Raw genomic sequence first — 25,941 nt, 5'->3', positions numbered from 1 at the left:
CAGAAAACGACCCCTTGCATTGTACATGTTGGCGTTTGCAATGATAGCACAGTGCGGACAAGCATCCGGTACTGTGCAATCATTGCAAACTGCATTTCCCTACCGCACTACGCAGTTCAAGTAGCTACGTGTAGCATGCATAGTGCTAAGTGCTCATCGCGTAGCTACACGTAGCGCGACGACGCGAACTACGGCCAGGGTTACCATGGAGTCAAATCCAGGAGACCCACCTCATCCTTCACTTTCACCCAAAAAATCCTCTATAGTGCTAAGTGCTCATCACGTAGCTACACGTAGGTGACTACGCGAACTACGGCTAGGGTTACCATGGAGTCAAATCGAGGAGTCCCACCTCATCCTTCACTGTCACCAAAAAATCCTCTAGAGAGGTACACCCCACGATTCTGCCTGCCGGGATTATAGGCCTACTATCGGACTTAACCAATTCTTCCAAAGGTCCCACATATATGCGAAACAATGCATCCGATTTCACTTGTTGAGCAGCAGGCCTGTATGTTGAGGTAATATAAATTTTATGGTCATGTTGTGTTCCCTAGCGAGTACCCCACCGACTCCATGTACGAGTTAAAAGTGCATGTAACTTCCCTCCTGTACCAGCTATGAAGACGCAAATACATTTGCGTCCAACGTTAACTTGTCCTCTTTCAGACCCACCATGAATGGGTTTGATGGTCCGTTCCTAAGTATGCTATGCCAACGTCTTTTTGAAGTGTACTCCTACGTTTTTCAGCCTGGCTGAAAGTAGGCCCTGAATCTCTGCCACCGAGCCTCTTTTCTGGCTTCTGACTGCGAGGGCCTCTGCCCAAGCAGCCCCCGTACCCGTGAACTCTGACTTACTTCTAGCGCGGCCCTCCGTGCTCAGCTCAGCCTGCTGCCTGCCAAGATTGACTATAACCTTCGAGTTATCTGTTTTCCTCCCCGAAGATACATTCCGGCCTGCTAGCTTCAGTAAACATCCTTCCTCAGCTACAGGGCTAAAGGGCCGACCTGTCTTTATGCAAGTAATTCATAGCCTCTGTTGCCATGCTTCCATGGAAGGCCCCATGCCCCCACGCTTCTCATACAGACACTCAGGCGCTTATACACGCACTCACAGCAAGTATAGAATAGCTTCTGCTCTAGAGACCTTTCTGCCCAGATAGCTTAGTTCCTAAACATCAGATATCGGATATGATAGAAGCACAAGTTGATCTGACATGCCAGACTTCTGTCTCTTTCCGCCAGTGTAAATGTCAAGTCCCCTGCACCCCGTCTATCACACGTCATGCAGCTGCGCGCGCATCCAAGCTTCCGATTTCCGCTGACATTGCAACATTCTGTTAGCACCACCCCTTGGTGCCACCCACTTGCGTCACCTATCAGTGACGTTTCTAGCACACACGCCTAGTTTACGCCTCTTGATGATGTACTAGCACCACGTGTATACTGTTATCTTGTCTTCTCTCAGCTGTTACGCCTCTTACATTGAACATTATGATGTAAATCAAGTATATAAGCTATGTATTGTCAATAAACGACGGCGCGCTCATCTATCCCTTCTGACATCCTGTGTGGTGGTCAGAACATGATATCCTGATTCCTTTATGAGGAATAAAAACCCTTAGAAACTCTTACACCACGGACTCTGTTTTCCTTCATTTCGATTGAGTTATTATTGATTAAGTACTTACCTGCATAGAAATTAAGAGAGTAAATTAATTATTTACATCATTTTGGCGCCCGAATAGGGACCCCTCCCCCACCTCACGCGCCGGAAGGTGCGTTGCAATCCGTGTCCCCTGCCATCAGTTAGACGGACAACACGTGTACTGGCAGGATTTCCTGCATCCCCCTCTGACACACGGAGGTGACGAAGACTGCGATCAGTGCCCAGACGAGGCGGTGAGGAGTGCGGAGGATCCCGACCAGAGCCCAGCCGAAGGAAGCAAGGTCCGAGGTGTGAAGAGGCCCACCAGTTTTCCGAAGTTTTCCGAAGTTTTCCGAAGTTTTCCGAAGTTTTCCGAAGTTCCGAGTCGAGTCCAGTCGAGTTTTCCGAGGCCTTCTGTTTTCCGTGCTTCCCGGTGAGTACCATTGCTGGGTCGTATCTAGACGGGTTTGGGTACGCAAGTCCGGTCTGCACTGTTTTTAGGCAGTGTATCTGTACTGTTTAGCAGTATATAAAGTATTCCGAATTTCTGCACTGTTACAGCAGTGTATCTGTATCGTTGAGCGGTACATTCAGAGTAGGGGGAAGTTAGCTATGTCTTTAAATGTTTCATGTGATTAATGTCGTGGTATGAATGTGATTGTTCTTGTGTATTATTGTGTTTTTTTGTTTAAATAGTTACAGGCGAAATTAAGTATTAAGGATCAAGCATTTCAGTATCAAGTAGGCACAATGCCGTTTTTTAACAAATTAAAGCAGATAGGAACTAGGAAAGGGATGTTAGAGGAAGAGATTCCAATCCCCCCTAGGGACACTCCAGGTAATTTCATGTATAATAAGCATGGCATAGACGCCATCTTGTATCTAGAGTTATGGACAGATTATACCAAGCACCTAGAGGAAAGATACCGATGGCCAGTTAACGGAACATGGGATGCCGAGTGCATCATAAAGGTAGAAGAAATATTACGGAAAAAGAAAGCTAGACAATCTCAGAAAGACGCCATAGAATTTTGGCGTAAGGAATCACGTAAGCGTGCTGATAGAGCACTCCGTAGAGAAGACAGGCTTAAAGAATCAGAAAAGGCCCAAGAAAACGAATTAGTTACTGAGGGAATTCGAGTAAAAGTAGAACAAATAGATCGTATCCTAAATGGCAAAGTGAACAACATGTATCTTTTGGCCGATGGTACCCCTGACGCCATTTCAGAAATACCGAAAAATTTGCCGTCACCATTAGTTCCAACTAAAGTAATGCATAAGACTACTAAAGACATATTCCTAAATTCATATCTCGAAGATGTAGCGCCAGCTTACACCAATCTGCCTGTTCGTGCCCTGCCTACTGACAGGGCCGGGGGTGGTACTGCCCCCCAAGATCACTCTCAGCCGACACCGAAAAAGACTAGTCCCGTTCCGCCAGCTCCGCCACTTCCCTCACCTAAAACTGATCTGCCGAAACCACTTCAATCAGATCCTACTAAAAGACAAATTCAGATACTGACTACACACAGAGATAATGCCCAAGTTTCCGCTTCAGGAGGTGCGACCGCGGGTCTCCAGACCCCGCCACCGACTCACAGATTAAATCTCAGAGGTATGCAGAGTCCTTTTACGCACAGATCCCCCCGTTCTTCTAATTCATCCCGTCTTGATGCACTAAAAGAAAATATGTCAGTTTGTAGATATGATCCAGAACCTGGACAGGACGACTTAATGATATTAGCGTCTTTACGGTTAAGATCTGCTACTGATAGTTTGTTATGTTATGCAGGAATGAAGGAGCACCTAGATAGAATATATGAGTTCGTTCAAACGGGAAAGGACCCCGACAGTATTAAGGATGCCCTGGAGAAACAGAAAGTTACCATGCAAGCACTGATACTACGATTTTTCATAAATTGTCTAATAAGAGAACGAGACAGGCCCGGAACAGAGCAGAGTGAATTGGATGCATTGAACAAGTGGGGTCAAAATATAGCCGATGGAAAACATGACAGACAAAATTGCATAGAGGCCATGTATAAAAAGATTAAGAAAGCAGTGATAGCAGTACACGAGAAAGAGAAAGAAAAGACTCCCTCCGAGGAGGAAGAAGAATCTGAAGAACTAGAACCGACTACAGGCACTATAGCATATGTAGGTAAGGGAACTTATCTTAGGAAGGGTATCCGTCCAGAAAGCAAGAGAGTTTTCTTCTCTGCCTTAACGAATCCGAATTCTGCTGAACATCAGTTCCAGGAAACTGATAAACGGCTTCGAGATCGAGTTGGGTACCATGTACTCAATTCTATGGATGAACAAGAATTAGCCCGATCAGCGGTATCATGGGCCGAAAATGCAGACATATATAATGATGACACCGTAGCACAGACATTTCTGAACCTCTCCCCCGACGAACAGAAATTAGCAGGTATATATATGATTCAGCACCTTCTCATTAAGTACAGAAAACATTATTCCGATCCAGGTCCCTTACATGAGACACTAGAAGCACTACTGATGGATAGATGGAGAGGCCTAAGCACTAAATTAGTTCAAATAATTCTAGAACAACGACGCAGATATGACACCTTTGTAAGTCCTGAATATGTTCCCGCCCCACCTCCAGAAAGGAAAATGTACCATATGCAGTGCGGGGGTGGTATTGAAAGTCAGAACCCCTTGCGAGAAGTGCACCCTGTTATGGGTGAGGATAAAATTTTGAAACGCGTGTATGTACACACGCCTCTAACTAAATTAGAACTGTTAGAAATGAAGAAATTAGTACCGTGCCATGATAAAGACCCTGCAGGTTTTCATAGAGAGCTCAAAGACATGTTACTGATGGGGGACTACACATATGATGATATCATGAAAATGTTGAAAGTATTATTGCCTACGGGTATATTCGAGAAATTAAAGGAAAAGGACTGGGAGGTGGGAGACGCAAAGATTGCCTGGGCAGAAATAGAGGATGAAGAAAAGAAACGGGTTCCAGGGTTAGGCCTTGGGGACAAAACTAAAGCATTACCAGGTTTAATAGTACAGGTCCTGCCCAGATTATTGACAACTAGAAAGGAGGATTGGGATGCAATCTCGTCCTGTAAACAGAAACATGATGAAGATACTAGCGACTTTTATTCAAGATTCGAGAAATGTTTTATTATCAATAGTGGCCTCCAGCCAAGTAGCGAGTCGTACCCACATCTTTTTGTATCAAAGTTAGTCGAGAATTCCCTACCGTTAGTTAAAAATAGAGTGTATAAAGTCGAGAGTACATGGCAAGCAAATACGCCATCCCAGATGTTACAAATGTTACAATATCACCAGAATAGAATTAGGGAAGAACAAGATCAGGAACAGAAGCGCATGAAAGACACGAAAATGAAAATGTTAGTAGCCCAGACGGTCCCATCCGACAGTCACAGGAAAGGTACGACCCAGACAAGTCACGCTGCAGCTCCTGTTAAAGGGACATGCAATTATTGCAAGCAGCCAGGTCACTACGTACACGAATGTGCAGTTCTGAAACATAACATAGCGACAGGTAAAACTAAAGAGAGACCGCATCCGCCTAGACAAGACCATAACCAGCATCAGTCTACACAGAATACACAGCCCATGCATGCATCTGCACAGACAGCACAGACCGTAGCAGTACCACAGCCACAGCCCATTGCTGCAACCCAGCAAGTCTCACAACAGATGTACCAGTATGCCCAGTCTGCTTACCCCGAATATTCCCGATATACATGAAACAGCCTAGAGAGGGAAGGTGGCTTGCCTCTTATCGAGATTCCTGTAGATCAAGAAGGTCCTTATGTACACAGTCAAGTATTGGGGAAAGATAGAAAGTTTTTAATTGACACAGGGGCAAGTCGCACTACAATAAGTCATGACGAAGTTCCAGGGGCACCCCTCTCAGGCTCACAAAATGTTTCCCTTGGTTTTTCAGGACAACCTATTGTAAATGAAGTCTCAGAACCAGTTCCCCTGGCTGTGGGTCCATTATCACGCGTTACAGACCTGTTACTAACAAAATCATGTCCGGAAAATCTGTTAGGAATTAAAACACTGAAGGCTCTAGGGGCTATAATATGCTGCTCCCCGGAGGGAGTTAGACTCTTTCTGCGGGATTTCAAGGGTCATTACGTCCTTCGTGAGTTTGACGTCAGATTGAAAAATGTACCTGATTACTTGTGGGCAAAAGGCCCAACTGATGTAGGATGTATGCACATTACACCATACCGCGTTACCCTCAAGGCAGGTGTTGTATTACCCAGAATCAGACAATACAAGTTACCACCCGATGCTGCAGCGGCTTTACTGAAAATCATTGAAGAGCTCATTGCCCAAGGAGTGGTCGTCGAGACCGACTCCAATATCTGTAACTCACCCATCATTCCGATTCTTAAACGTACTGATCCCAATGCACCGCCAGTATATCGGCTGGTGATTGATCTTCGAGAATTGAATAAATGCATTATCCCACAGTATCCTGTGGTCCCCGATATATCATCTCTCTTGACTGCTATTGATTCAGAAGCAACGTTCTTTACTGTAATTGATCTCAAGAACGCCTTCTTCAGCGTGCCTATTGATCCAGAGAGCCAATATCTCTTCGGATTCTGTTTAAATGGACGCAGTTTCAAATTTTCGCGCGCACCTCAAGGATTCACAGAAAGCCCCAGCATCTATAGTCAAGCACTGAAAAGACAACTAGATTGTATTCAAATGCCAGTTAACACCGCTTTACTACAATACGTCGATGATCTGCTGATCACCGCACGAAGTGAGCCCGAATGTGAAAAAGCATCACTGACAGTTTTACATTTCCTGGCCGACAAGGGACACAAGGTGTCTCCTTCGAAGCTACAATTCTGTGTTCAGCAAGTTGTGTACTTGGGTCACTTGCTGTCCAAAGTGGGGAGACAGCTCACTCCCGATCGCATTCAGTTAATTGTGAACATGCCGCAACCCAAGACACAAAAGGAAGTGCGGGCCTTCATAGGCCTCACCTCGTACTGCAGACAATGGATTCCCCAGTATGCATTTCTAGCTAAACCACTCATCCAGTTAACGACACAGGAGGCAGCGACTTCGACTGTCCTCCCTTGGACTCAGGAACACACACAAGCTTTTGAAGAATTAAAGAAAGTTTTATGCCAAGCACCAGTTTTAGCGACACCATGTTACAGCAAACCGTTTACACTTTTTGTTACAGAACGTGATGGCACAGCGTTGTCTGTCCTCACTCAAGACCAAGCAGGTTCACATAAGCCTTGTGCTTATTTTTCTAGTACATTGGATTCAGTAGCTCAAGCACTCCCTGCGTGCTTAAAGTCAGTAGCAGCAACAGCGTTAGCAATAAGACAAAGTGATTCAATTGTTTTAGGTCATCAGTTAACAGTTCAAGTACCACATTCTGTAGAGGTTTTGTTAAACAGAACCCAGACTCAACACTTAACTATAGCACGACTGACAGGTTATGAATTAACACTATTCCAGCCACACATAGAAATCAGACGTTGCAGCATCCTGAACCCCGCAACACTGTTACCTACAGTTATGACAGATCCAGCTCCGCATGATTGTATAGAAATAATTAATGCAGTAACTAAGCCTAGACGAGACTTAACAGATGTCCCATTGACAAATCCAGACCTGACACTTTATGTGGACGGTTCATGCATGAGAACAAGTACAGGAGAATTAGTGGCCGCGTACGCCGTGACCACTGAAACTGAAATTAAAGAAACACATCGTATTGACACCCTGTCTGCTCAAGCAGCAGAGCTCATCGCTCTGACTCGAGCCTGTATTCTAGCCAAGAACAGAAATGTTAACATATACACAGATTCCCGCTATGCCTTCGGAGTTGTACACGACTTCGGAGTCCTCTGGCAAGAACGAGGTTTTCTGACTTCCCATGGGGCCAAGATACAACATGGCCCCCTCATTCAAGCACTGTTAGAAGCAATACATTTGCCCTCGGGCATATCAGTCATGAAGTGTAAGGCACATACTAAAGTCACAGATTCTGTTTCCCAGGGTAACGACCTGGCAGACCAGACAGCAAAACATACAGCATTGACTTACACCCAGACTACTGATGTGACAAAGACAATAGTCCAGACCCAGTGTATGGCAGTTAGAGATCCCGCCCTAGATGTAATTGATATCCAGACACATGCTACTCCAGAGGAGATAAAGAAATGGACTGAACTAGGAGGGATTCAGACAGATCAAGGTTGGGTGACGAAGGGAAAATCTATATGGTTTCTCCCCGACTCAATGGTTCAAGTCATGATAAATACAGCACATAGTCCTGCCCATCTTGGAGAGAAAGCCATGTTAGACAGTTTACAGAATCTCTGGTACAACAAACACTTACGAGCAGCAGCAAAACAGAAAGTGCGTACTTGCATGATCTGTTGTCAGTTCAATCCAGGTAAAAGCGTCCCTGTTGAGCAAGGTGGATTTCATCCTCCCGATCACCCTTTTGAAGTCCTCCAGATGGATTATATCCAGATGAATAGCTGTAGAGGATTTAAGTATGTCCTTGTAATTGTTTGTGCTCTGTCCCGCTGGACCGAAGCATACCCAGTCCCAGACTACACTGCTCCGACCACTGCCAGACAGTTGGTTCGTGAATTCTTCCCACGGTACGGTTTGCCCCGTGTCGTGTATTCAGACAACGGACAGCCGTTCTCGTCCGAGCTGATGAGACAAGTTTCCCTCTTGCTAGGATATCAGTGGAGGTTCCACTGTGTCCGACATCCCGAAGCAGCTGGCCTTGTAGAAAGGCATAATCAGACACTAAAAATCCGTCTTGCCAAGATCTGTCAGGAAAAAGGGGTCGACTGGATAGTCGCCCTGCCCGTGGCACTATTCTATATGAGAATGGTTGCCCACTCGAGATCAGGGCTATCCCCGTACGAAGTGGTCTTTGGCAGACCGCCGAATATGTGGGGGACGCCCGTTCCGAAAAAGATCACTGATATTGATTGTAACATGTTGACAGATTACCTTGCCTCCTTGATGTCTGCACTCCAATCATGTCGTTCACAGGTTGCCGCAGCCTTCCCTGACAACACCGATGTAAAGGCGCATGAGGTCCGCCCAGGTGACCTGGTAGTCGTCCGGAATTTCGACCGGAAAAGTCCGCTGGAGCCCCGCTGGAAGTCTCCAAAGACCGTTCTGCTTACCACTAGGACCGCCGTGAAAATCGAGGGGAGAAAGGGGTGGGTCCACACGAGTCACATCAAACTATGCAATGAACTAAAAAACGGACTGAAACAGGACTCTGACTCGTCCACCCCCACCAAAGACTGTGTTGAAGCACAAGACGTTACTGTGCCTAAAAGAGAAAAGACTCCTCAAGAACTTTACCGAATGAAGCTTCGATCTAGCAAGTCAGACAGTTTAATTGTTTAAGTCCTCCCTTAGGTGAATCGGTTAAATAGTTTCTGACATGTATCCCCTAGATCGAGTTAGAGAGAGAGAGGAAAAGAGAAGAACATATTGCAAATCACTTCGTAGTCACTGCATAGTGACACTAATAATCATGTTTATTCTGAGTATTCTAATTATTATTGCCAGCATTCTGCTTCCTATGTACTGGCCTATTTTCAGGCGTGAACAATCTGCTTACAATGTCTCTGCTGAACACACTTTTAGTGAACTTCCTGCACATGAACTCTCTTACAGACTTGCGCTGCGCAACAATACATTCATTAGTATGTTACACCATTCCCATCAGACAAATAATGCTACAGACTGTTGGATATGTGGCCGACTCCCTCCCTACCAGAATTACAAGGGAGCTCTGCCTCTCTTTCCGTACCCATTCACTCACAATGGCTCCTGTGGAGCATGGTTTAAAATAATTAATTCTTTAGATCCTGATATTGCTGTTTTCGATGGGGGCTGGGTTTGGGGAAACTTGAACTTAGTCCTGCTCAACGTCTGTTATCCTGATCAAGAAGGACTTCCCACTCGAATAGGAACTGATCTAGAAAATGAAGTATATGGATTAGGTAATTACACAATTAGCCTTATGATCCTCACTGTTGAATCTGAAACTGCTCCAGTTCTGCCCCATATGTTAGTACTACCAGTCACAGGTGAATTATGTGTTAGCAAGAAAGGTTCAGTACACGTAGGTCATAGTAAATGCACTACTGTGGTCGAGTTCAGTGACCATGGTAAATCGTCCTTTAAAGCTATCAGTCATTCCTACTTTGTTTGTGGTCATACCGCATACATACGTTTGCCTCCAGATTGGGATGGTACCTGTTACATTGCCTTCCTTCTGCCACCTGTTTTCCTAGCTCCTCCTGATTACCATAGAAATACGAATCTAGCACCGAATAGACCCAAAAGAGATATTCCCCTTGTCGACTACACAGAAACGGCATGGGAACAGTACACTGATTTCAATAAAGGATTCTTTTTCTTCCTAGGACCTGTCCAAAACAGTAAATTAATACGCAGATTAACGAGAACACTTGAAGCAGTAGTGAACGAAACTGCCTCCGCTCTAGGTAACTTAACAGAGGAGCAGTCTGCTATACGGACTGTTGTCCTTCAAAATCGTCTTGTGATTGACGTCATCTTGGCAGATAGAGGTGGAGCTTGTAAGGTCATCGGGTCAAGTTGCTGTGTTTTCATTCCACAAAACGCACCATCTGTCTATCAAGCTATCACCCGTTTACATAAAATTGCAAATCAGATACATCAGAATCCAGGCATCTGGACTTGGTCCGGTTGGTTCTGGACTACGTTGACAGCTTGGGGATGGAAGATCTTATCGTTCCTAGGCATTGGCCTTGTTATAGTATTCAGTTGTTGCCTGTGCCTGCAGTGTGGGCCAGCGATATGTGGACTGTGTGCCACATCCTGCATTGAGCATTCCAGTTGCCTCTCAAACAGTCAAAGAAAGAAAGACGAACATATAATGTTACAAGAACAAACTGATCGATTTATGAGGATCGATATATCATGAAGGGTCCGTAGGGAACAAGGAGGGAATGAGGTAATATAAATTTTATGGTCATGTTGTGTTCCCTAGCGAGTACCCCACCGACTCCATGTACGAGTTAAAAGTGCATGTAACTTCCCTCCTGTACCAGCTATGAAGACGCAAATACATTTGCGTCCAACGTTAACTTGTCCTCTTTCAGACCCACCATGAATGGGTTTGATGGTCCGTTCCTAAGTATGCTATGCCAACGTCTTTTTGAAGTGTACTCCTACGTTTTTCAGCCTGGCTGAAAGTAGGCCCTGAATCTCTGCCACCGAGCCTCTTTTCTGGCTTCTGACTGCGAGGGCCTCTGCCCAAGCAGCCCCCGTACCCGTGAACTCTGACTTACTTCTAGCGCGGCCCTCCGTGCTCAGCTCAGCCTGCTGCCTGCCAAGATTGACTATAACCTTCGAGTTATCTGTTTTCCTCCCCGAAGATACATTCCGGCCTGCTAGCTTCAGTAAACATCCTTCCTCAGCTACAGGGCTAAAGGGCCGACCTGTCTTTATGCAAGTAATTCATAGCCTCTGTTGCCATGCTTCCATGGAAGGCCCCATGCCCCCACGCTTCTCATACAGACACTCAGGCGCTTATACACGCACTCACAGCAAGTATAGAATAGCTTCTGCTCTAGAGACCTTTCTGCCCAGATAGCTTAGTTCCTAAACATCAGATATCGGATATGATAGAAGCACAAGTTGATCTGACATGCCAGACTTCTGTCTCTTTCCGCCAGTGTAAATGTCAAGTCCCCTGCACCCCGTCTATCACACGTCATGCAGCTGCGCGCGCATCCAAGCTTCCGATTTCCGCTGACATTGCAACATTCTGTTAGCACCACCCCTTGGTGCCACCCACTTGCGTCACCTATCAGTGACGTTTCTAGCACACACGCCTAGTTTACGCCTCTTGATGATGTACTAGCACCACGTGTATACTGTTATCTTGTCTTCTCTCAGCTGTTACGCCTCTTACATTGAACATTATGATGTAAATCAAGTATATAAGCTATGTATTGTCAATAAACGACGGCGCGCTCATCTATCCCTTCTGACATCCTGTGTGGTGGTCAGAACATGATATCCTGATTCCTTTATGAGGAATAAAAACCCTTAGAAACTCTTACACCACGGACTCTGTTTTCCTTCATTTCGATTGAGTTATTATTGATTAAGTACTTACCTGCATAGAAATTAAGAGAGTAAATTAATTATTTACATCAATGTGATGGTGAAGTCATACTCATTTAAAAAAAAGGACCCATCTCATTTGTCTTGGAGTTAAAGCCCTTGCTAAGCGAAAAAACTCCATGTTTTTGTGATCCGGATAGATCGTAATGGGATGTCTAGCCCCCGATAAATGATGATGCCACTCCTCAAACGAAAGCTTAATAGCAAACAACTCCCTTTCGGCCACAGTGTAATTTTGCTTAGCTGATAACAAATTCTTAGAAAAGAAAGCAATAGGATGCATAAGACCTGTATTAACGTCCCTCTGAGATAACACCCCTCCTACAGTGAATTGAGAAGCATCAGCCTCCACATAAAATGGGGGGGCTGGATCTGGGTGCATCAGAACAGGGGCAGTAGTAAACCTGGCAATCAACTGCACTAAGGCTGACTGAGCTTCAGGGGACTAGACAAAAGATGCCCCTTTCTTTAATAGAGCTGTCATAGGCGTGATAATATCTGAAAAGAGAGAAATAAAACGCCTGTAGAAATTGACAAACCCTAAGAGGACATGAATATCCTTCACACAAGTAGGGGAAGGCCAATTAACGATAGCCTCGATCTGACGAGGTTCCATCTTAATGCCGTCACTGGAAATAAAAAAAATAAAAAACTCCACCCAGGATGCACTGAATTTACATTTCTCCAATTTAATGAACAAATGATGTTCCCGTAATTTATGCAACACCTGAGAGACATGGTGTTCATGTACGCTAGTCCTCTTAGAAAAAATCAAAATATCATCAATATAAACGATCACACTCTCATCCAGGCACTCTCGCAATACTTCATTGATAAAAAACTGAAAAGCGGCTGGGGCATTACATAACCCAAAAGGCACAACACAATATTCAAACAACCCAAATTTCATACGAAATGCGGTCTTCCATTTGTCACCCTCACGGACACGAATGAGATGGTAAGCGCACCTTAACCCCTTCGATGCTCATGACGAGCTCAGCTCGTCATGAGGTACAGTGGAGCTGTGCTCATGACGAGCTGAGCTCGTCATGACCACACCCGTTTCCATTGACCTTCAGCACAGGAGATGAATATGTGCAGCATCCATGTGGTTAAATCGAGTTTCATAAACACCAGTCGCATGCCTGATCTAGTAACACATGTATCAGAGGGAGTGGATACTTGTTTTTGATCGTCACCTTATTAAGCGCTCTGTAATCCACACATGCGTGAAGATCCCCCTCCTTTTTAGTGATGAAAAAGATAGAAGAGGACACAGGTGAAGAAGAAGGTCGAATGAAACCTGAGGCCAGCATCTCATCCAGATACTTCCGTAAGAGCCTCTCCTCAGGCTCAGACAACGCATAAACACAGCTGCAAGGCAATGTAGCACCAGGCAATAAATCAATGCGACAATCAAAAGACCTGTGTGGAGGCAAAACACTGGCTCGTTCTTTGTCGAAAACATCATTGAATGCGTAGAAGGGAGGAGGAGTATCTCTAAGGTTTCCACAACTGCCCACTGCACAAGTTAAGGGCACCACCGAATCTGTTGCCACCTGATAACATGCTGAAGACAATGTTCAGAGTCCAATGTTACGGTGTGTCTCACCCAATCTATCCTAGGGTTATGCACCTGTAACCACGGCACTCCGAGTATGACCCCGAAAAAAGGGGCATCTGTTAGGTCGAAACTGATATTTTCTGTATGCCCATTTTCGCAAGTTACCAATAACGGGTCTGTCTGCCGGACTATTGACCCAGACGAGAGATCAGTCCCATCAATTGCTCTTACTGGTTCAGGCTGTTCCTTACACACATGGAATCATCAATCTCTCAGCTAACCGTATGTCCATATAATTCCCAGTGGCACCAGAATCCAATAACACCGACAGAGTAGCCCTGCTACTGTTAGAAAACACAAAACACGCTGAGATAGTAAAATGACGTGACACCCTTTGTACCATCCCTGGAATGACATAGGGGTTATAAAGACCCACGTCATTGGCAGACAACCCACCAAGATTCCGTCCTACAAAAGCTACTGCCTCGTTAGTGGAAAAACTAGAAGGTTTCACAGGGCACTCTTGTGCAGAATGACCACCTTTCCCACAATAAAAGCACAAATTCTGGGATCATCGCCTCCCCTTCTCCTCACTTGTTAAAGGACCCCTGGCCCCCCTATCTGCATAGGCTCAGGTGCTTGATTAGATTCAACACGGTCTTGTGAATCCCCCCTAAATACTACCCTTTGAGATGCCGGATACCGATTCCTCTCAACCTTTCTTTCAGACAGCCTATGGTTCGATTGGACCACCAAATCAATTAAGTCGGTGCCGTTTTCTAGGGGGTTAACCACCTGTGATACAACATCCTTTAAGTCTTCACACAACCCAGAAAAAACAATGATGTTCTTTTTGCAAGGGGCCAGTGTGTTTCTGATACCAGACGATTGAATGAAGAAACATATGTTAACAAATCCTGCTTCCCTTGTCTTAGCTTGAGCAGTTCAGCGTCACTCGCCTGTATGAATGCATGCTTAGTGAATAAACATCGCATCTGCTCTTTGAATGCTGAAAAATTATATAAAACTGGATCATCACTCTCCACCAAAGGGACAGCCCAAATAGGTGCGGTACCAGCTAAATATAATAAACGCCACCTTTGCAGAATCGTCTGGAAAGGCAGTGGGACGGCACATAAAGTGCAAGTGGCACTGAATCATGAATACCCCATATCTGTTACAATCCCCAGAAAACCTTTCTGGAGCAGCTGAGGGAACGGGAACTGGGGTAGTTACTGTGACTGTTATAGGTTTTCCTCCACTAGCCACCTGAGTAGGAATACGGTCATATTGAAAAGTATCGGGTTGTACAAGAGATCCCTTCTCTGTAGCAGACGGGCCCAACCCCTTACCCCAAGGATTTGCCCGGGATCAAAACACATTAAGTTCCGTTTGTAAGCTGTGCTTTTCTTGTCTGAGACTTTGGACCTCAGTCTGCAGGGCAGTGATGGCGGCCATTAAATCCTGCATCGAGGGTGCCTCAACCCTATCCCCTTCCGCATCCATCTTCGCTCAGGCAGTGCACAATTCGTGGGCTTGGTTTTCTGTTCCGTTACCACGCTACCAATACGCCCAGCACACCAGGAGCAAAGAATATCCCAATCCTCTACCGTCACCGCAGTCACCCTACACCCAACATATAAACCAGGGTGATGAATAACCCCAGCACTGGGAGAAGGTGGGGGATACACAGGGAAACAACAAAAACACTGTAGCCAAACAGGTTCTCCTTCTTGTCTTCTTATCCAGCACCCACACAAGGTAAGGAGAGCACCGCTGGCCCTTATAAGTGTGAAAGAAAAAGGAGAATTACTCAGGATAAATGAAACAAGGAATCTCAGTTAACCAAACATACACAATCAGGTGCACATAGGAACACATTGCTGGATCTTACTCCCTCTCGTTAGGTTTAGTCGTCTAGGAGGAGAAGAACACATCGTTGACCCTACACTGTACACCCACCCACTACTGGTGTCACGAGTCAGGTGACCCAGTCAATAAAGGGGGCAGTGCGCACCCTTAAAATGCTTTCACCGGTCCAGAAGAACACGCGGTAAATCTGAGACAGACAACTAAAGGGAGCAAGACGATTTACACGGGTATTAAACCGGCTTGGACCCCGAAGCCTGGGGGCCTCGAACAGTCCACAACCAAGGGTCCAGCAGCAAGACATGGTCGGAACTGTCGAAAACGGAAGTCCCAAGGCAAGGAATCGGAAATGAAACCAAGCGCCAGCTTCCTGTAGGCAGAGTCTTAAATATATGCTGCAATTCAGCAGACCAGTTCTCACATGTGCACCCAATCATGCAGGCAGCCGGGAAGAGAAGGAGAAGGGGAGGTGGAGGAGAGAAACCATCCCCATGAAGCCCTAAATCCCAACAAAGGGATTCTGAAAATAAATACAGGAAGTGTTGCTTGACTACTTTGCTTTACTATGTTTTACATTGAACTGCAAATAATCATACACATTTCATCATAGTTCTTGCTAATTTTTAGACTTTTCCTCACAAATTATTACCTTCCTCCTCAAAGGAGGAATTATGTGTTCACCTGTTTTCTTAAGATTTGTGTTTTGTGAAGTTATGCTTTCAGATCCACTTATTTTATTGGTTAAAGAGCTGACTTTAGAGAACTGTGCACATTACATAATTTCTTTAATGAAAAGCAGTGGCATTTTGTTCTATTTCTCCCAGGAAAGAGCTGGAGCTGTGTACTCAAACATCTGAGGTTTAAAAAAATTATATTGAGAATTAGATAATTAAGGGCCATATTTACCAATGAGTTGCATCGCCCTTCTACCATGCAACAGAGCGTAAGAGCGACGCAACTCAAAGGCTAGATTTATCTAGCCATGCAAGGCCCCTTTGTGTGGCCCTGAATGGCTTTATAAATCTAGATTAACACAAAGCAGTGCATATCACTCTGTTGTGTTACTCTGCCGCAGAGAGGCATTCCATGGTAGGTGCATAGGTGTTCCCAAGCAACACTCATGGATTTTGGCAAATTCCCAAATTTACCATTAATACATCAAAATGCTATGCAGCCCCAGAGTAGGGGTAATGAGGAGAAATATCTTTATTTCTCCTAATGTTCTCTCTTTCTATGTGGGCTGCATTCCGAAGCACACGTAGAAAGAAGAAAATGCCTCAAGGCATTGTTTTTGTTCAGGAAGGTGTCCCATTGTGCAAGAGTGCCTGCTTGGCACTACACAGCACATTGTGCGCCAGCACTGAGAAAAGAAAGGAATGTGCTGTATCATGGTTTTGTTTTTGTTGACATTTGGAATGTTCACTTAACCCCTGCTAATCAGAGCTAAAGTGATGGTGCTGCCTCCTTAAAACATGGAAATATTGGAAAGCATCTGCTTGACACATTTAATTTATTTGCAAGTCCCTAGGAGATGGTAGTACACATACCCAGGACCTGGCATTTAAATGCCACTAGTAGGCAGCAGCACTCATTGTGCCAACCACCAAAATAGCCTTTTAAAACATGCCTGGCACTGCATCATGTAGTGCAGTTTTAAATTGCCATTTAAATACCCTGAACTTTATGGGGTTGTATTGATAATGTGACACACAACTTGTGGGCTTTTTGCTGGACTCTTAATTCTGATTAAAATAAAACAGTAGCTCTTAATTTGGGACTAAACATCACATAGCAAGGTCTCCATCATTACCTAATGAGGAACAAAGATGGATCAAATTCTATTAAAAGGATGTAGGAAAGAAAGCTTCTTGATCGTGGCCCTAAAGGAATACCCAGGGGCAGTGCTTAGTTTGTAAAATAATAAGTGCCAGCGCCCTGACCAACTGCAGATTGCACTATCCATTGCCCCATCATCGCTGCCAATGACAGTAACAAAACAACTACTAACCACCTAACTCGCCTGCAAGTGCAATAGTTCAGATTATTCCAGGTCCCCAAAGCTAAAGGAATGGCTGAGGAGTCGGATATTAGTATTTTTTTTATATTCATAAACAACCCTGTTCTGCTTCTCTCTAAATTAGATGAGCAGCGCCACCATGTGGCTGAGTGTCATAAGTGTGGTGATGACAACTAAGTGCCGGTACCGAGCACCAGAGCTGGTGCCGCGCTCCGGAAACCACTGGCTCAAATTAAGCACTGCCCATGGGACATGTCAGTTTAGGAGTTTTCATTCCAAGCTGCTTTGGGCACATAGTGCGCACTGGGGGCCAGTGGGGAAGGAGATTGTTGGAGAGTTAGGGCAGAGCTATGAAAGAGGGAAAGGATAGGGTTTGGAGATTGGTCAGCCTTGGTGAGGCTTTGATGCACCGCCGGGAATTGTTTTTGAGGGTTTTTGCTCACAGGCTCACAGTGTCCAGGCTGATTTCTTTTTTCACTGAGGGGGTAGCCCTGGGTGTTTCACAGTTGAGATGGGCAAGTGGCTAGTGCCAGTGGTAGAAAAAACCTGGGCAGCTTTGGGAATTTGATAGATGGTTGGTAGGTTTTGATGGAACAGGTTCTGGTGTTTTTAAGGCGTACTCTTGCTGCTGGTAGGACAGGTTTGCTAGGAGGCAGGATGTGAAACAGATTCGTAAACATAGTAGGGAGAGTAAGTGTCACGGATCTAATGATTCCAGCAAAGTGAGGGAAGTTGGGGAGGCAGGTGATGGATGGAGTATGGTGGTTTGTGAGGAAGGTACAGTCAAGGGCAAGAGTTTAAAAGTGGGGAATTAAGAGGGAACTGTGACATGAACCTGGGAAGGTTTATATGACTTTAAGAAGATGAACTGATTGTGCAGTGTGGGGAATGTTTTCAGGGTTACAAGGAGCTTTCAGGTTTAGGACATCAGACATTTTTTAAAGAATTAGTGAGGCAGGGAAATTAGTTGAAATGGCTTCTTTGAAGAGTTGTGCATATGCACAAACATGTTATATGTAAGCAGCCTTTTTCACAGCAAGACGCATGTTTGTAGTTATTTGCACCATCCCTCCAGAGTTACTATGACATTTCAGACCAATGGTGGTAGAGCTAGCCAGAGCAGTAAGTACCCTTCACCGCCTTGGCCAAAAAGGTACAAGTAGGGATTGTCTGGCAGTGCAGGCTTAGCAGCAGTTAATAGCATAGCAGATAGCAGATTCCAATAGTCTTCAGTCCATTAACAAGGTCAAGTGCACTTCATGCTGAGCCCTATGGATGCAAACACTCATCATTCATCTTCCTTTCCTATTAAGTTTCACACAGTATAATTTATGTCCTGTTATCAGTTTCAGTTTATAAACTTTATTTGATTGTTCATAAAAACATCACAAAAGTGTACAGAATAATAATAAAAAAAGGCACTTAAGAATTGGTAAAGAATGGGGAATAAAGTACATAAAGTACACAACATAGTAAAGAAACATGGACTAGCAGCAAAGGATATGAACCAATACTAAAAAACATACTTTTTCTAACCCAGACTGATTTAAGAATAAAGGTTGCAGTAAAAAAGCAAATGTCCGGGGTGGCAAGTGTGAATAAGAATCTCATGGCATTAGCAGTGGTGGACACAGAATATTTCTTAAACAACGGTTTGAGGTATAAAACTCGCAAAGATTTATACAAAGGGCATATCAGCATAAAGTGCAGCGTGCTTTGCTTAGTAATTCCGTCACACGGGCAAGGGGTAGCAGAATGTATGTTCATACTTGGGAATGCTACCAGGTTATGCGCAATGCCTAATCTCAGCCTGGTTAATACATATTGGTGAGATTGTCTAGTGATAACTTTCAAATACATAGGAATCCCAGTCCCTTCATCCATATTTGAAAAATAGAATGCATGGGTAGAATAGTCACTAGATTGTACTCTTCGTCTATTAAGTTTATGACTCAAAAAAACACCTTTAACCTCCAACTTTGGTATATCAACAGCACACTTGGGGTCTTTAAGAACATCCAGGTTAAAAAGTTGAAATGATGTATTTTAGCCACGGAATCCGGAGTACATTGTCCAGGCGTAGACAGTCTTGTATTATTCCCCTGGTAAAGCTGGTTTCATCCTTTAGCCAGATGGACCTCCAGGCCAACAGGGGTCTCAATCCGGTCAAATCAGTTATATAGTCCAGCCCTAGTTCTTTATGGGTCAGTTCAGTGGATGCCGAAGATGGAAGGCAAAGGAGTCTCTTAAGAATTACATTTTCCTGGACTTGCAGGTCTTTTTGTTGCCTGTGGCCCAAACCCCTGAGCCATAAAGGGCAATAGATGCACACCTGTGACGGTAAACGTTCAACATATCTGGTATGCGGCGGATTCCTAGTTTGGCAGCAAAACAAAATACACTTAAAGATGCTTTGCCCATCCTAGATTTAACATTAAGTTGTTCGGGGGCCCAGGATCCACCGTTATTAAAAGTAATGCCCAGATAACAAAAGTTATTCACAACCTCAATACGGTTTTCCTTAAAATAAAATGATTTGAGATTATTCACCTTTTTTCCGCATGCCATGATATAGGTTTTCAAATTATTAATTTTTAGTTTCTTCCCCTGTATAAAATCATAAAAACAATTCATAAGTTTCTGAAGGCCTAATGGGGTTCTCGAAAGTAAAACAGTATCGTCTGCATAAAGCAGCACCGGGATTGGTTGTCCCTCGACTTGCGGAGCATCAGCTTGTACATTTTTTAATTCAGACTCCATGGAATTTATAAACAATCAAAAAGTAAAGGGGCCAGGACACAGCCCTGTCTAATGCCAGATTTTACCCTGATTTTCCTTGTACACTCTCCCTCTTGACCATAGCGAATCTGAGCTGATAAGTTATTATATAGTCTTGCCAAAAAGTGGATTATCGCTGCCGGAGCACCCATTTCGATTAAGGTAGACCACAACAAAGTGTGGTCAACCAGATCGAAAGCACTAGAGAGATCTGCAAAGCAGAGGAACAAGGAACCCTGCTTTGCTTTGGTGTATTTTCCGATAATGAGGTTTAGATTGATACACTCAATAGTGCCAAAGCCCTTCCTGAAACCAAATTGTGAATCTGCAAGGATGTTATTGGTATCGGCCCACTCCTCTAGGCGTAGCAACAATACCCTACTCATGATTTTTAGCGAGGAATCCAGAAGGGAGATAGGGCCGTAGTTCTTAGCCTCTCCTCTATCTCCCTTCTTATAGATAGGCAAGATAACGGATTCGCTCCAGGTAGAGGGGGTGGTGTCATTGACAGCAGCATTAAACACTTGGGTTAATAGGGGACTCCACAAAGCCAGGTCAGATTTATACAGATCGACCGGTACCCCATCCGGTCCAGGGGCTTTCCCTCCTTTACTACTTCGGATTGCCAGATCAACTTCCAAGAGGGTAATCCCCAGACATTCATTAGAATTAATGGGGTTTACACTAGGACTATCCAGTTCCCTACAGGTTGGGTCGAAGATCCCAGTAAAATATTGAACCCAACTGTCCTCACTTACTTGGGCAGTCAAAACTGGGAAATCCTCCTTCTGGAGGAAAGGGCTATTAACGGTGCTCCAGAATAGCTTGCAATCCCGGAGTGCTGCCGCCTTGGTTAGGTCCTCCCAGGCTTGTTCTCTTAATTCTTGTTTCCTGCGTTTAAGCTTGTGTCTATAGGTAGCCCTTAATAGAATTACTGCTTCCCTGTCTCTTGGGCGGTTGGAAAGGGCCCTCTTAAGGTTTTGGAGTGCAGAGGTACAAGCTTTATCAAACCAGCCTAGCGTGGCCCTCTTGGTAATGCCCTTAGTGATGGTAAGGGACTGTTTAATTATATTACCAAGTTCTTCAAAGTCAGTAACGATACAACTTGGGGTAGCATCAACTTCGCTGCAACGGAGTATCACCTCTTGGCCTGCGTTCACAATTTTCTTTAGTAGTTTGTTGGAATTATTTCCACCCCATTTGATCCGAATGCCATTTTGTCTACAAGGTATAATCTCATCGGCCATCCTTCCATCATAACGGATCTTATTATTATTATTATTATTATTATTTTTAATTTGTATACAGAAGCGCAACTAAACCCAAAGGCATCAAGGCGCTGAAGATGGAATCAGAGAGCTCAGGTATCAACCAGTGGGGGAACTTAGGGATAAGCTGCTAGGAATAGCCAAGTCTTAAGTGCCTTGCGGAATTGGAGGTGAGAGGAGATCAACTTGAGATCACTAGGGAGCGTATTCCAAAGTCTAGGCGCAAGGAAGCGAAAAGACCTTCCTCCCCACCGAACCTTGGATATGCGAGGAACCACAAGCAGGTTTTTGTTGGAAGAGCGAAGTGCTCTCCCAGGGACATAGTGGGCCACCAGGGCACGAATAGCCTCTGGTCCAGATTCATTAAGGGCACGATGAATAAGGCATAGAGCCTTAAAGTTGATCCTTGCCTGCATGGGGAGCCAATGCAGGTCTTTTCTGATGGTGGTGCCCGAGGAACGTTTGGGAGCACCTACAACAAACCGGGCAGCCGCATTCTGTACGGTCTGGAGGCGCTGAATGAGACCACTGCTGATGCCAAGGTATAGGGCGTTGCAATAGTCCAGTCTCGAAGCAATGACCGCTATTGCTACCTGTTTGCGCGCCTCAGGGGAAAGGTAGTGAGAGATCTTCCTTAAGACCCTCAGGGCATTACAGCAGGTGGACACTGTCCTACTGACCTGTTTGTCCAGGGAAAGAGAGGTGTCCAATATGATCCCAAGGTTACGGGCAGAAAAAGTGGGCGTAGGACAGGCCCCGAGGACAGACGGCCACCAATCCATAGACCAGATCTCACTTTTGCCTCCGAAAACAAGAACCTCTGTTTTCTCGCCGTTTAACTTAAGGAAGTTCTTAAGCATCCATCCGGCGACCGCCTCCATGCAGTTTTTAAAATTGTACGCGGTTTGGCTCACAGATTGGGAGATGGAAGCCATAATCTGCGTGTCGTCGGCATAGGAGAGAACTTCCAGGCCAAAGGATCTTATAAGCCTGGCGAGAGGGGCGACGTAAATGTTAAAAAGCGTCGGGCTCAGTGAAGAGCCCTGGGGGACCCCACACTTCACGGCCTTGACAGGTGACAAATACTCGCCAAGCTTGACCCTTTGCTTTCGTTGGTCAAGAAAGGAGGTAAGAAGATTGAGTGCAGAATCCTTGACTCCCAGCTCACTGAGTCGGTTAACAAGAATATTTGGAGACAGGGTGTCGAAAGCCGCCGTAAGGTCTAATAACACCAGTAAGGTGGTGTGGCCGGTGTCGACCCTAGAGCGAATGCTATCGACTACCACTGTAAGTGCCGACTCAGTGCTATGGGTCCTCCGGAATCCATGCTGTGAGGGATCAAGAGAGTTGGTACTGTCAAGGAAAGAGCTCAAGTGGAGGTTGAGATGAGTCTCCAAAAGTTTAGCAGGGGCAGGGAGAAGGGAGATGGGACGAAAGTTCTTTAATGTCCCAGGGTCCAGGGTAGATTTCTTAAGAAGGGGCTTGACAGTGGCCAATTTCCAAGAGAGGGGATAAATCCCTTCTGAGATGGCCAAGTTCATCACTTCCATCAAGGGGGGAAGGATAGTATGTCTGCAGTCTTTGAGGACCTTAAGGGGGCATGGATCCAAAGGAGATCCAGACTTAAGTTTGTCGAGCAGAGAGTTAAGATGAGCAGAGGTGATGGCAGGGAACTGGGAAAGAGCGTGGACGGGGGTAGGAACAGGGATATCAGGGGGGATTAAGGAAGAGGCAAGGAGGGGACTGAGATTCTGAGTTTCCAAGTCTGTGTAGATATCCATAATCTTCTCATGGAAGAAGGTGGAGATCTGATCACACAGATCCTGTGATGCTGTTATGGGATCAGGCATCTGAATGAGGGAGAGATTATCCACTATCTTAAAAAGATCACTGGGTGATTTAAGAGAGGATGTGAGTTTGGAGAAGTGAGCCTGTTTGTCTCTGAGTACGGCCGATTTGTACTCTTTGAGAAGGGTTTTGTGTTTTTCCCTTTCTATAGGATCGAGATGTGTCCTCCAAAGCCTTTCCTGCCTTCTGCATCCTTGTCTAAGAATCCTAAGAGATTCAGAGTACCAGGGGGCGGAGGGCCGTTTCCTAGCCGAGTAGTGAAGCCTGGCAGGGGCGAGAGAGTTGACAGCCTCCGTCAAGGAATTGGAGAAGTCAAGAGCCGCCGAGTGAACATCACCGGTGGAAGAGGGCCTAAATGAAGCCAGATAAGGGGCAAGGGAGTCGTTAGTAATCTCCCCAAAATTCCTTCTTAGGGCCCACTTGGTATGACCAGGCTGGGTGAAGCTGGAGGGAAGAGGGGAAAAACAAAAAGGGACAACAAAATGGTCCGACCATGACAAAGGGAAAGGGGCACCAATAGAGAGACGGGAGTCATTACTGAAAATTCCATCTAAAGTGTGGCCAGCTAAATGGGTAGGTCCGGTCTTTAGCAGAGGTAGATTATAGGAGGATAGGGCGTCTAATAGATGGGAGGTGTCAGGGGAAGTATGCTTCTCCAAATGGAAATTGAAATCTCCTAAAATGGTCAAACAGGGCCCTGCGATGTAGGGCTCTAAGATTTCAAGAAGATCGGAGCAAAAAGCCGACCTAGGACCAGGGGGTCTATAGACCAGTATCCCAGTAAAGGAGATAGTGGGGGAGGGGTTGAGGGTAAAATGCATTGCTTGCAATTTCTTAGCGGGGGAAGACAGATGGACAGTCCGGCATTTTATGGAGCTGAGGTAAAGTAACCCCAGGCCTCCTCCCACACGACCCACTCTGTCCATCCTGGCCAGCGAGTATCCTTCAGGAATAGCATTTATCAAATCCGGCTGAGAAGAATCTGAGGCCCAAGTTTCTGTAATAAAGGCCCAGGAAGGCTTTTCCTGTGAGATAAGGTCTCTAAAAGAGACATTGTTTTTGACCAATGAGCGGGTGTTCAAAAGGAGCCCCGTGTAGACAGTGGGAGAGGGGGAAGGCCCTGTAGGAGGGGGGCGATAAACAGCCCTATCAGGCGAGGTAAAAAAGGTGGGCTTATTACAGCAGCCACATACAGGGGTAGTAGCAAGAAAATCAGGGGTTAAGGTGTGATGACAAGGCAGCCTAGAGGGTTTTAGGGCTCGCAGGACAGTAGATAGATCAGTAGAGTCACCTGAGATATTATGCCTGGCCCCTGGCGCTTCCCTGTCGCAGACGGGCTGGACTCTGGCTCGACTCCGGCGCGAATGCGGCGCGACCGCTGATCGCGTCCGCTGCGCGGAGCCATACCCAGTTGTTTAAGTACTGGCGACTAGAGCGCCTCAGACCGAAATGCCCAATCAAAGATGGCCGCTGCCGAAAATGCGGCGCCCGGGAGCCTCAGCCCGTAAATCGGCCGAAAGTCGCCCAGGCTAGGCAGTGAGTAAGTGTAATAACAGTGAAAGCAGGTCCCTCACATTAAAACCAGATTTTTAAAATACAAAACGCCACGATAAGCTCCGTGGGCGCTGAGAGGAGGGAGGGGCGGACACAAGGGGCAAGGAGCAGTAACAGTGAAATAGCGTCAAAGTATTAATCAATTTTAAAAGCGCTGTCTGACAGTGCCTCCCGGCTTCCGCCTCAGGAGATATAAGAGCAGCAATCACTGGGGTGCTCTCGTAGGCTGCTTAAGTACTGGCGACTAGAGCGCCTCAGACCGAAATGCCCAATCAAAGATGGCCGCTGCCGAAAATGCGGCGCCCGGGAGCCTCAGCCCGTAAATCGGCCGAAAGTCGCCCAGGCTAGGCAGTGAGTAAGTGTAATAACAGTGAAAGCAGGTCCCTCACATTAAAACCAGATTTTTAAAATACAAAACGCCACGATAAGCTCCGTGGGCGCTGAGAGGAGGGAGGGGCGGACACAAGGGGCAAGGAGCAGTAACAGTGAAATAGCGTCAAAGTATTAATCAATTTTAAAAGCGCTGTCTGACAGTGCCTCCCGGCTTCCGCCTCAGGAGATATAAGAGCAGCAATCACTGGGGTGCTCTCGTAGGCTGCTTAAGTACTGGCGACTAGAGCGCCTCAGACCGAAATGCCCAATCAAAGATGGCCGCTGCCGAAAATGCGGCGCCCGGGAGCCTCAGCCCGTAAATCGGCCGAAAGTCGCCCAGGCTAGGCAGTGAGTAAGTGTAATAACAGTGAAAGCAGGTCCCTCACATTAAAACCAGATTTTTAAAATACAAAACGCCACGATAAGCTCCGTGGGCGCTGAGAGGAGGGAGGGGCGGACACAAGGGGCAAGGAGCAGTAACAGTGAAATAGCGTCAAAGTATTAATCAATTTTAAAAGCGCTGTCTGACAGTGCCTCCCGGCTTCCGCCTCAGGAGATATAAGAGCAGCAATCACTGGGGTGCTCTCGTAGGCTGCTTAAGTACTGGCGACTAGAGCGCCTCAGACCGAAATGCCCAATCAAAGATGGCCGCTGCCGAAAATGCGGCGCCCGGGAGCCTCAGCCCGTAAATCGGCCGAAAGTCGCCCAGGCTAGGCAGTGAGTAAGTGTAATAACAGTGAAAGCAGGTCCCTCACATTAAAACCAGATTTTTAAAATACAAAACGCCACGATAAGCTCCGTGGGCGCT

Source organism: Lissotriton vulgaris, chromosome 2_1 (genome assembly GCF_964263255.1).
Source record: "Lissotriton vulgaris chromosome 2_1, aLisVul1.2, whole genome shotgun sequence".
NCBI lineage: Eukaryota > Metazoa > Chordata > Amphibia > Caudata > Salamandridae > Lissotriton > Lissotriton vulgaris.
The sequence above is the reverse complement of the archived record's forward strand: the minus strand, read 5'-3'. Positions refer to the sequence as shown.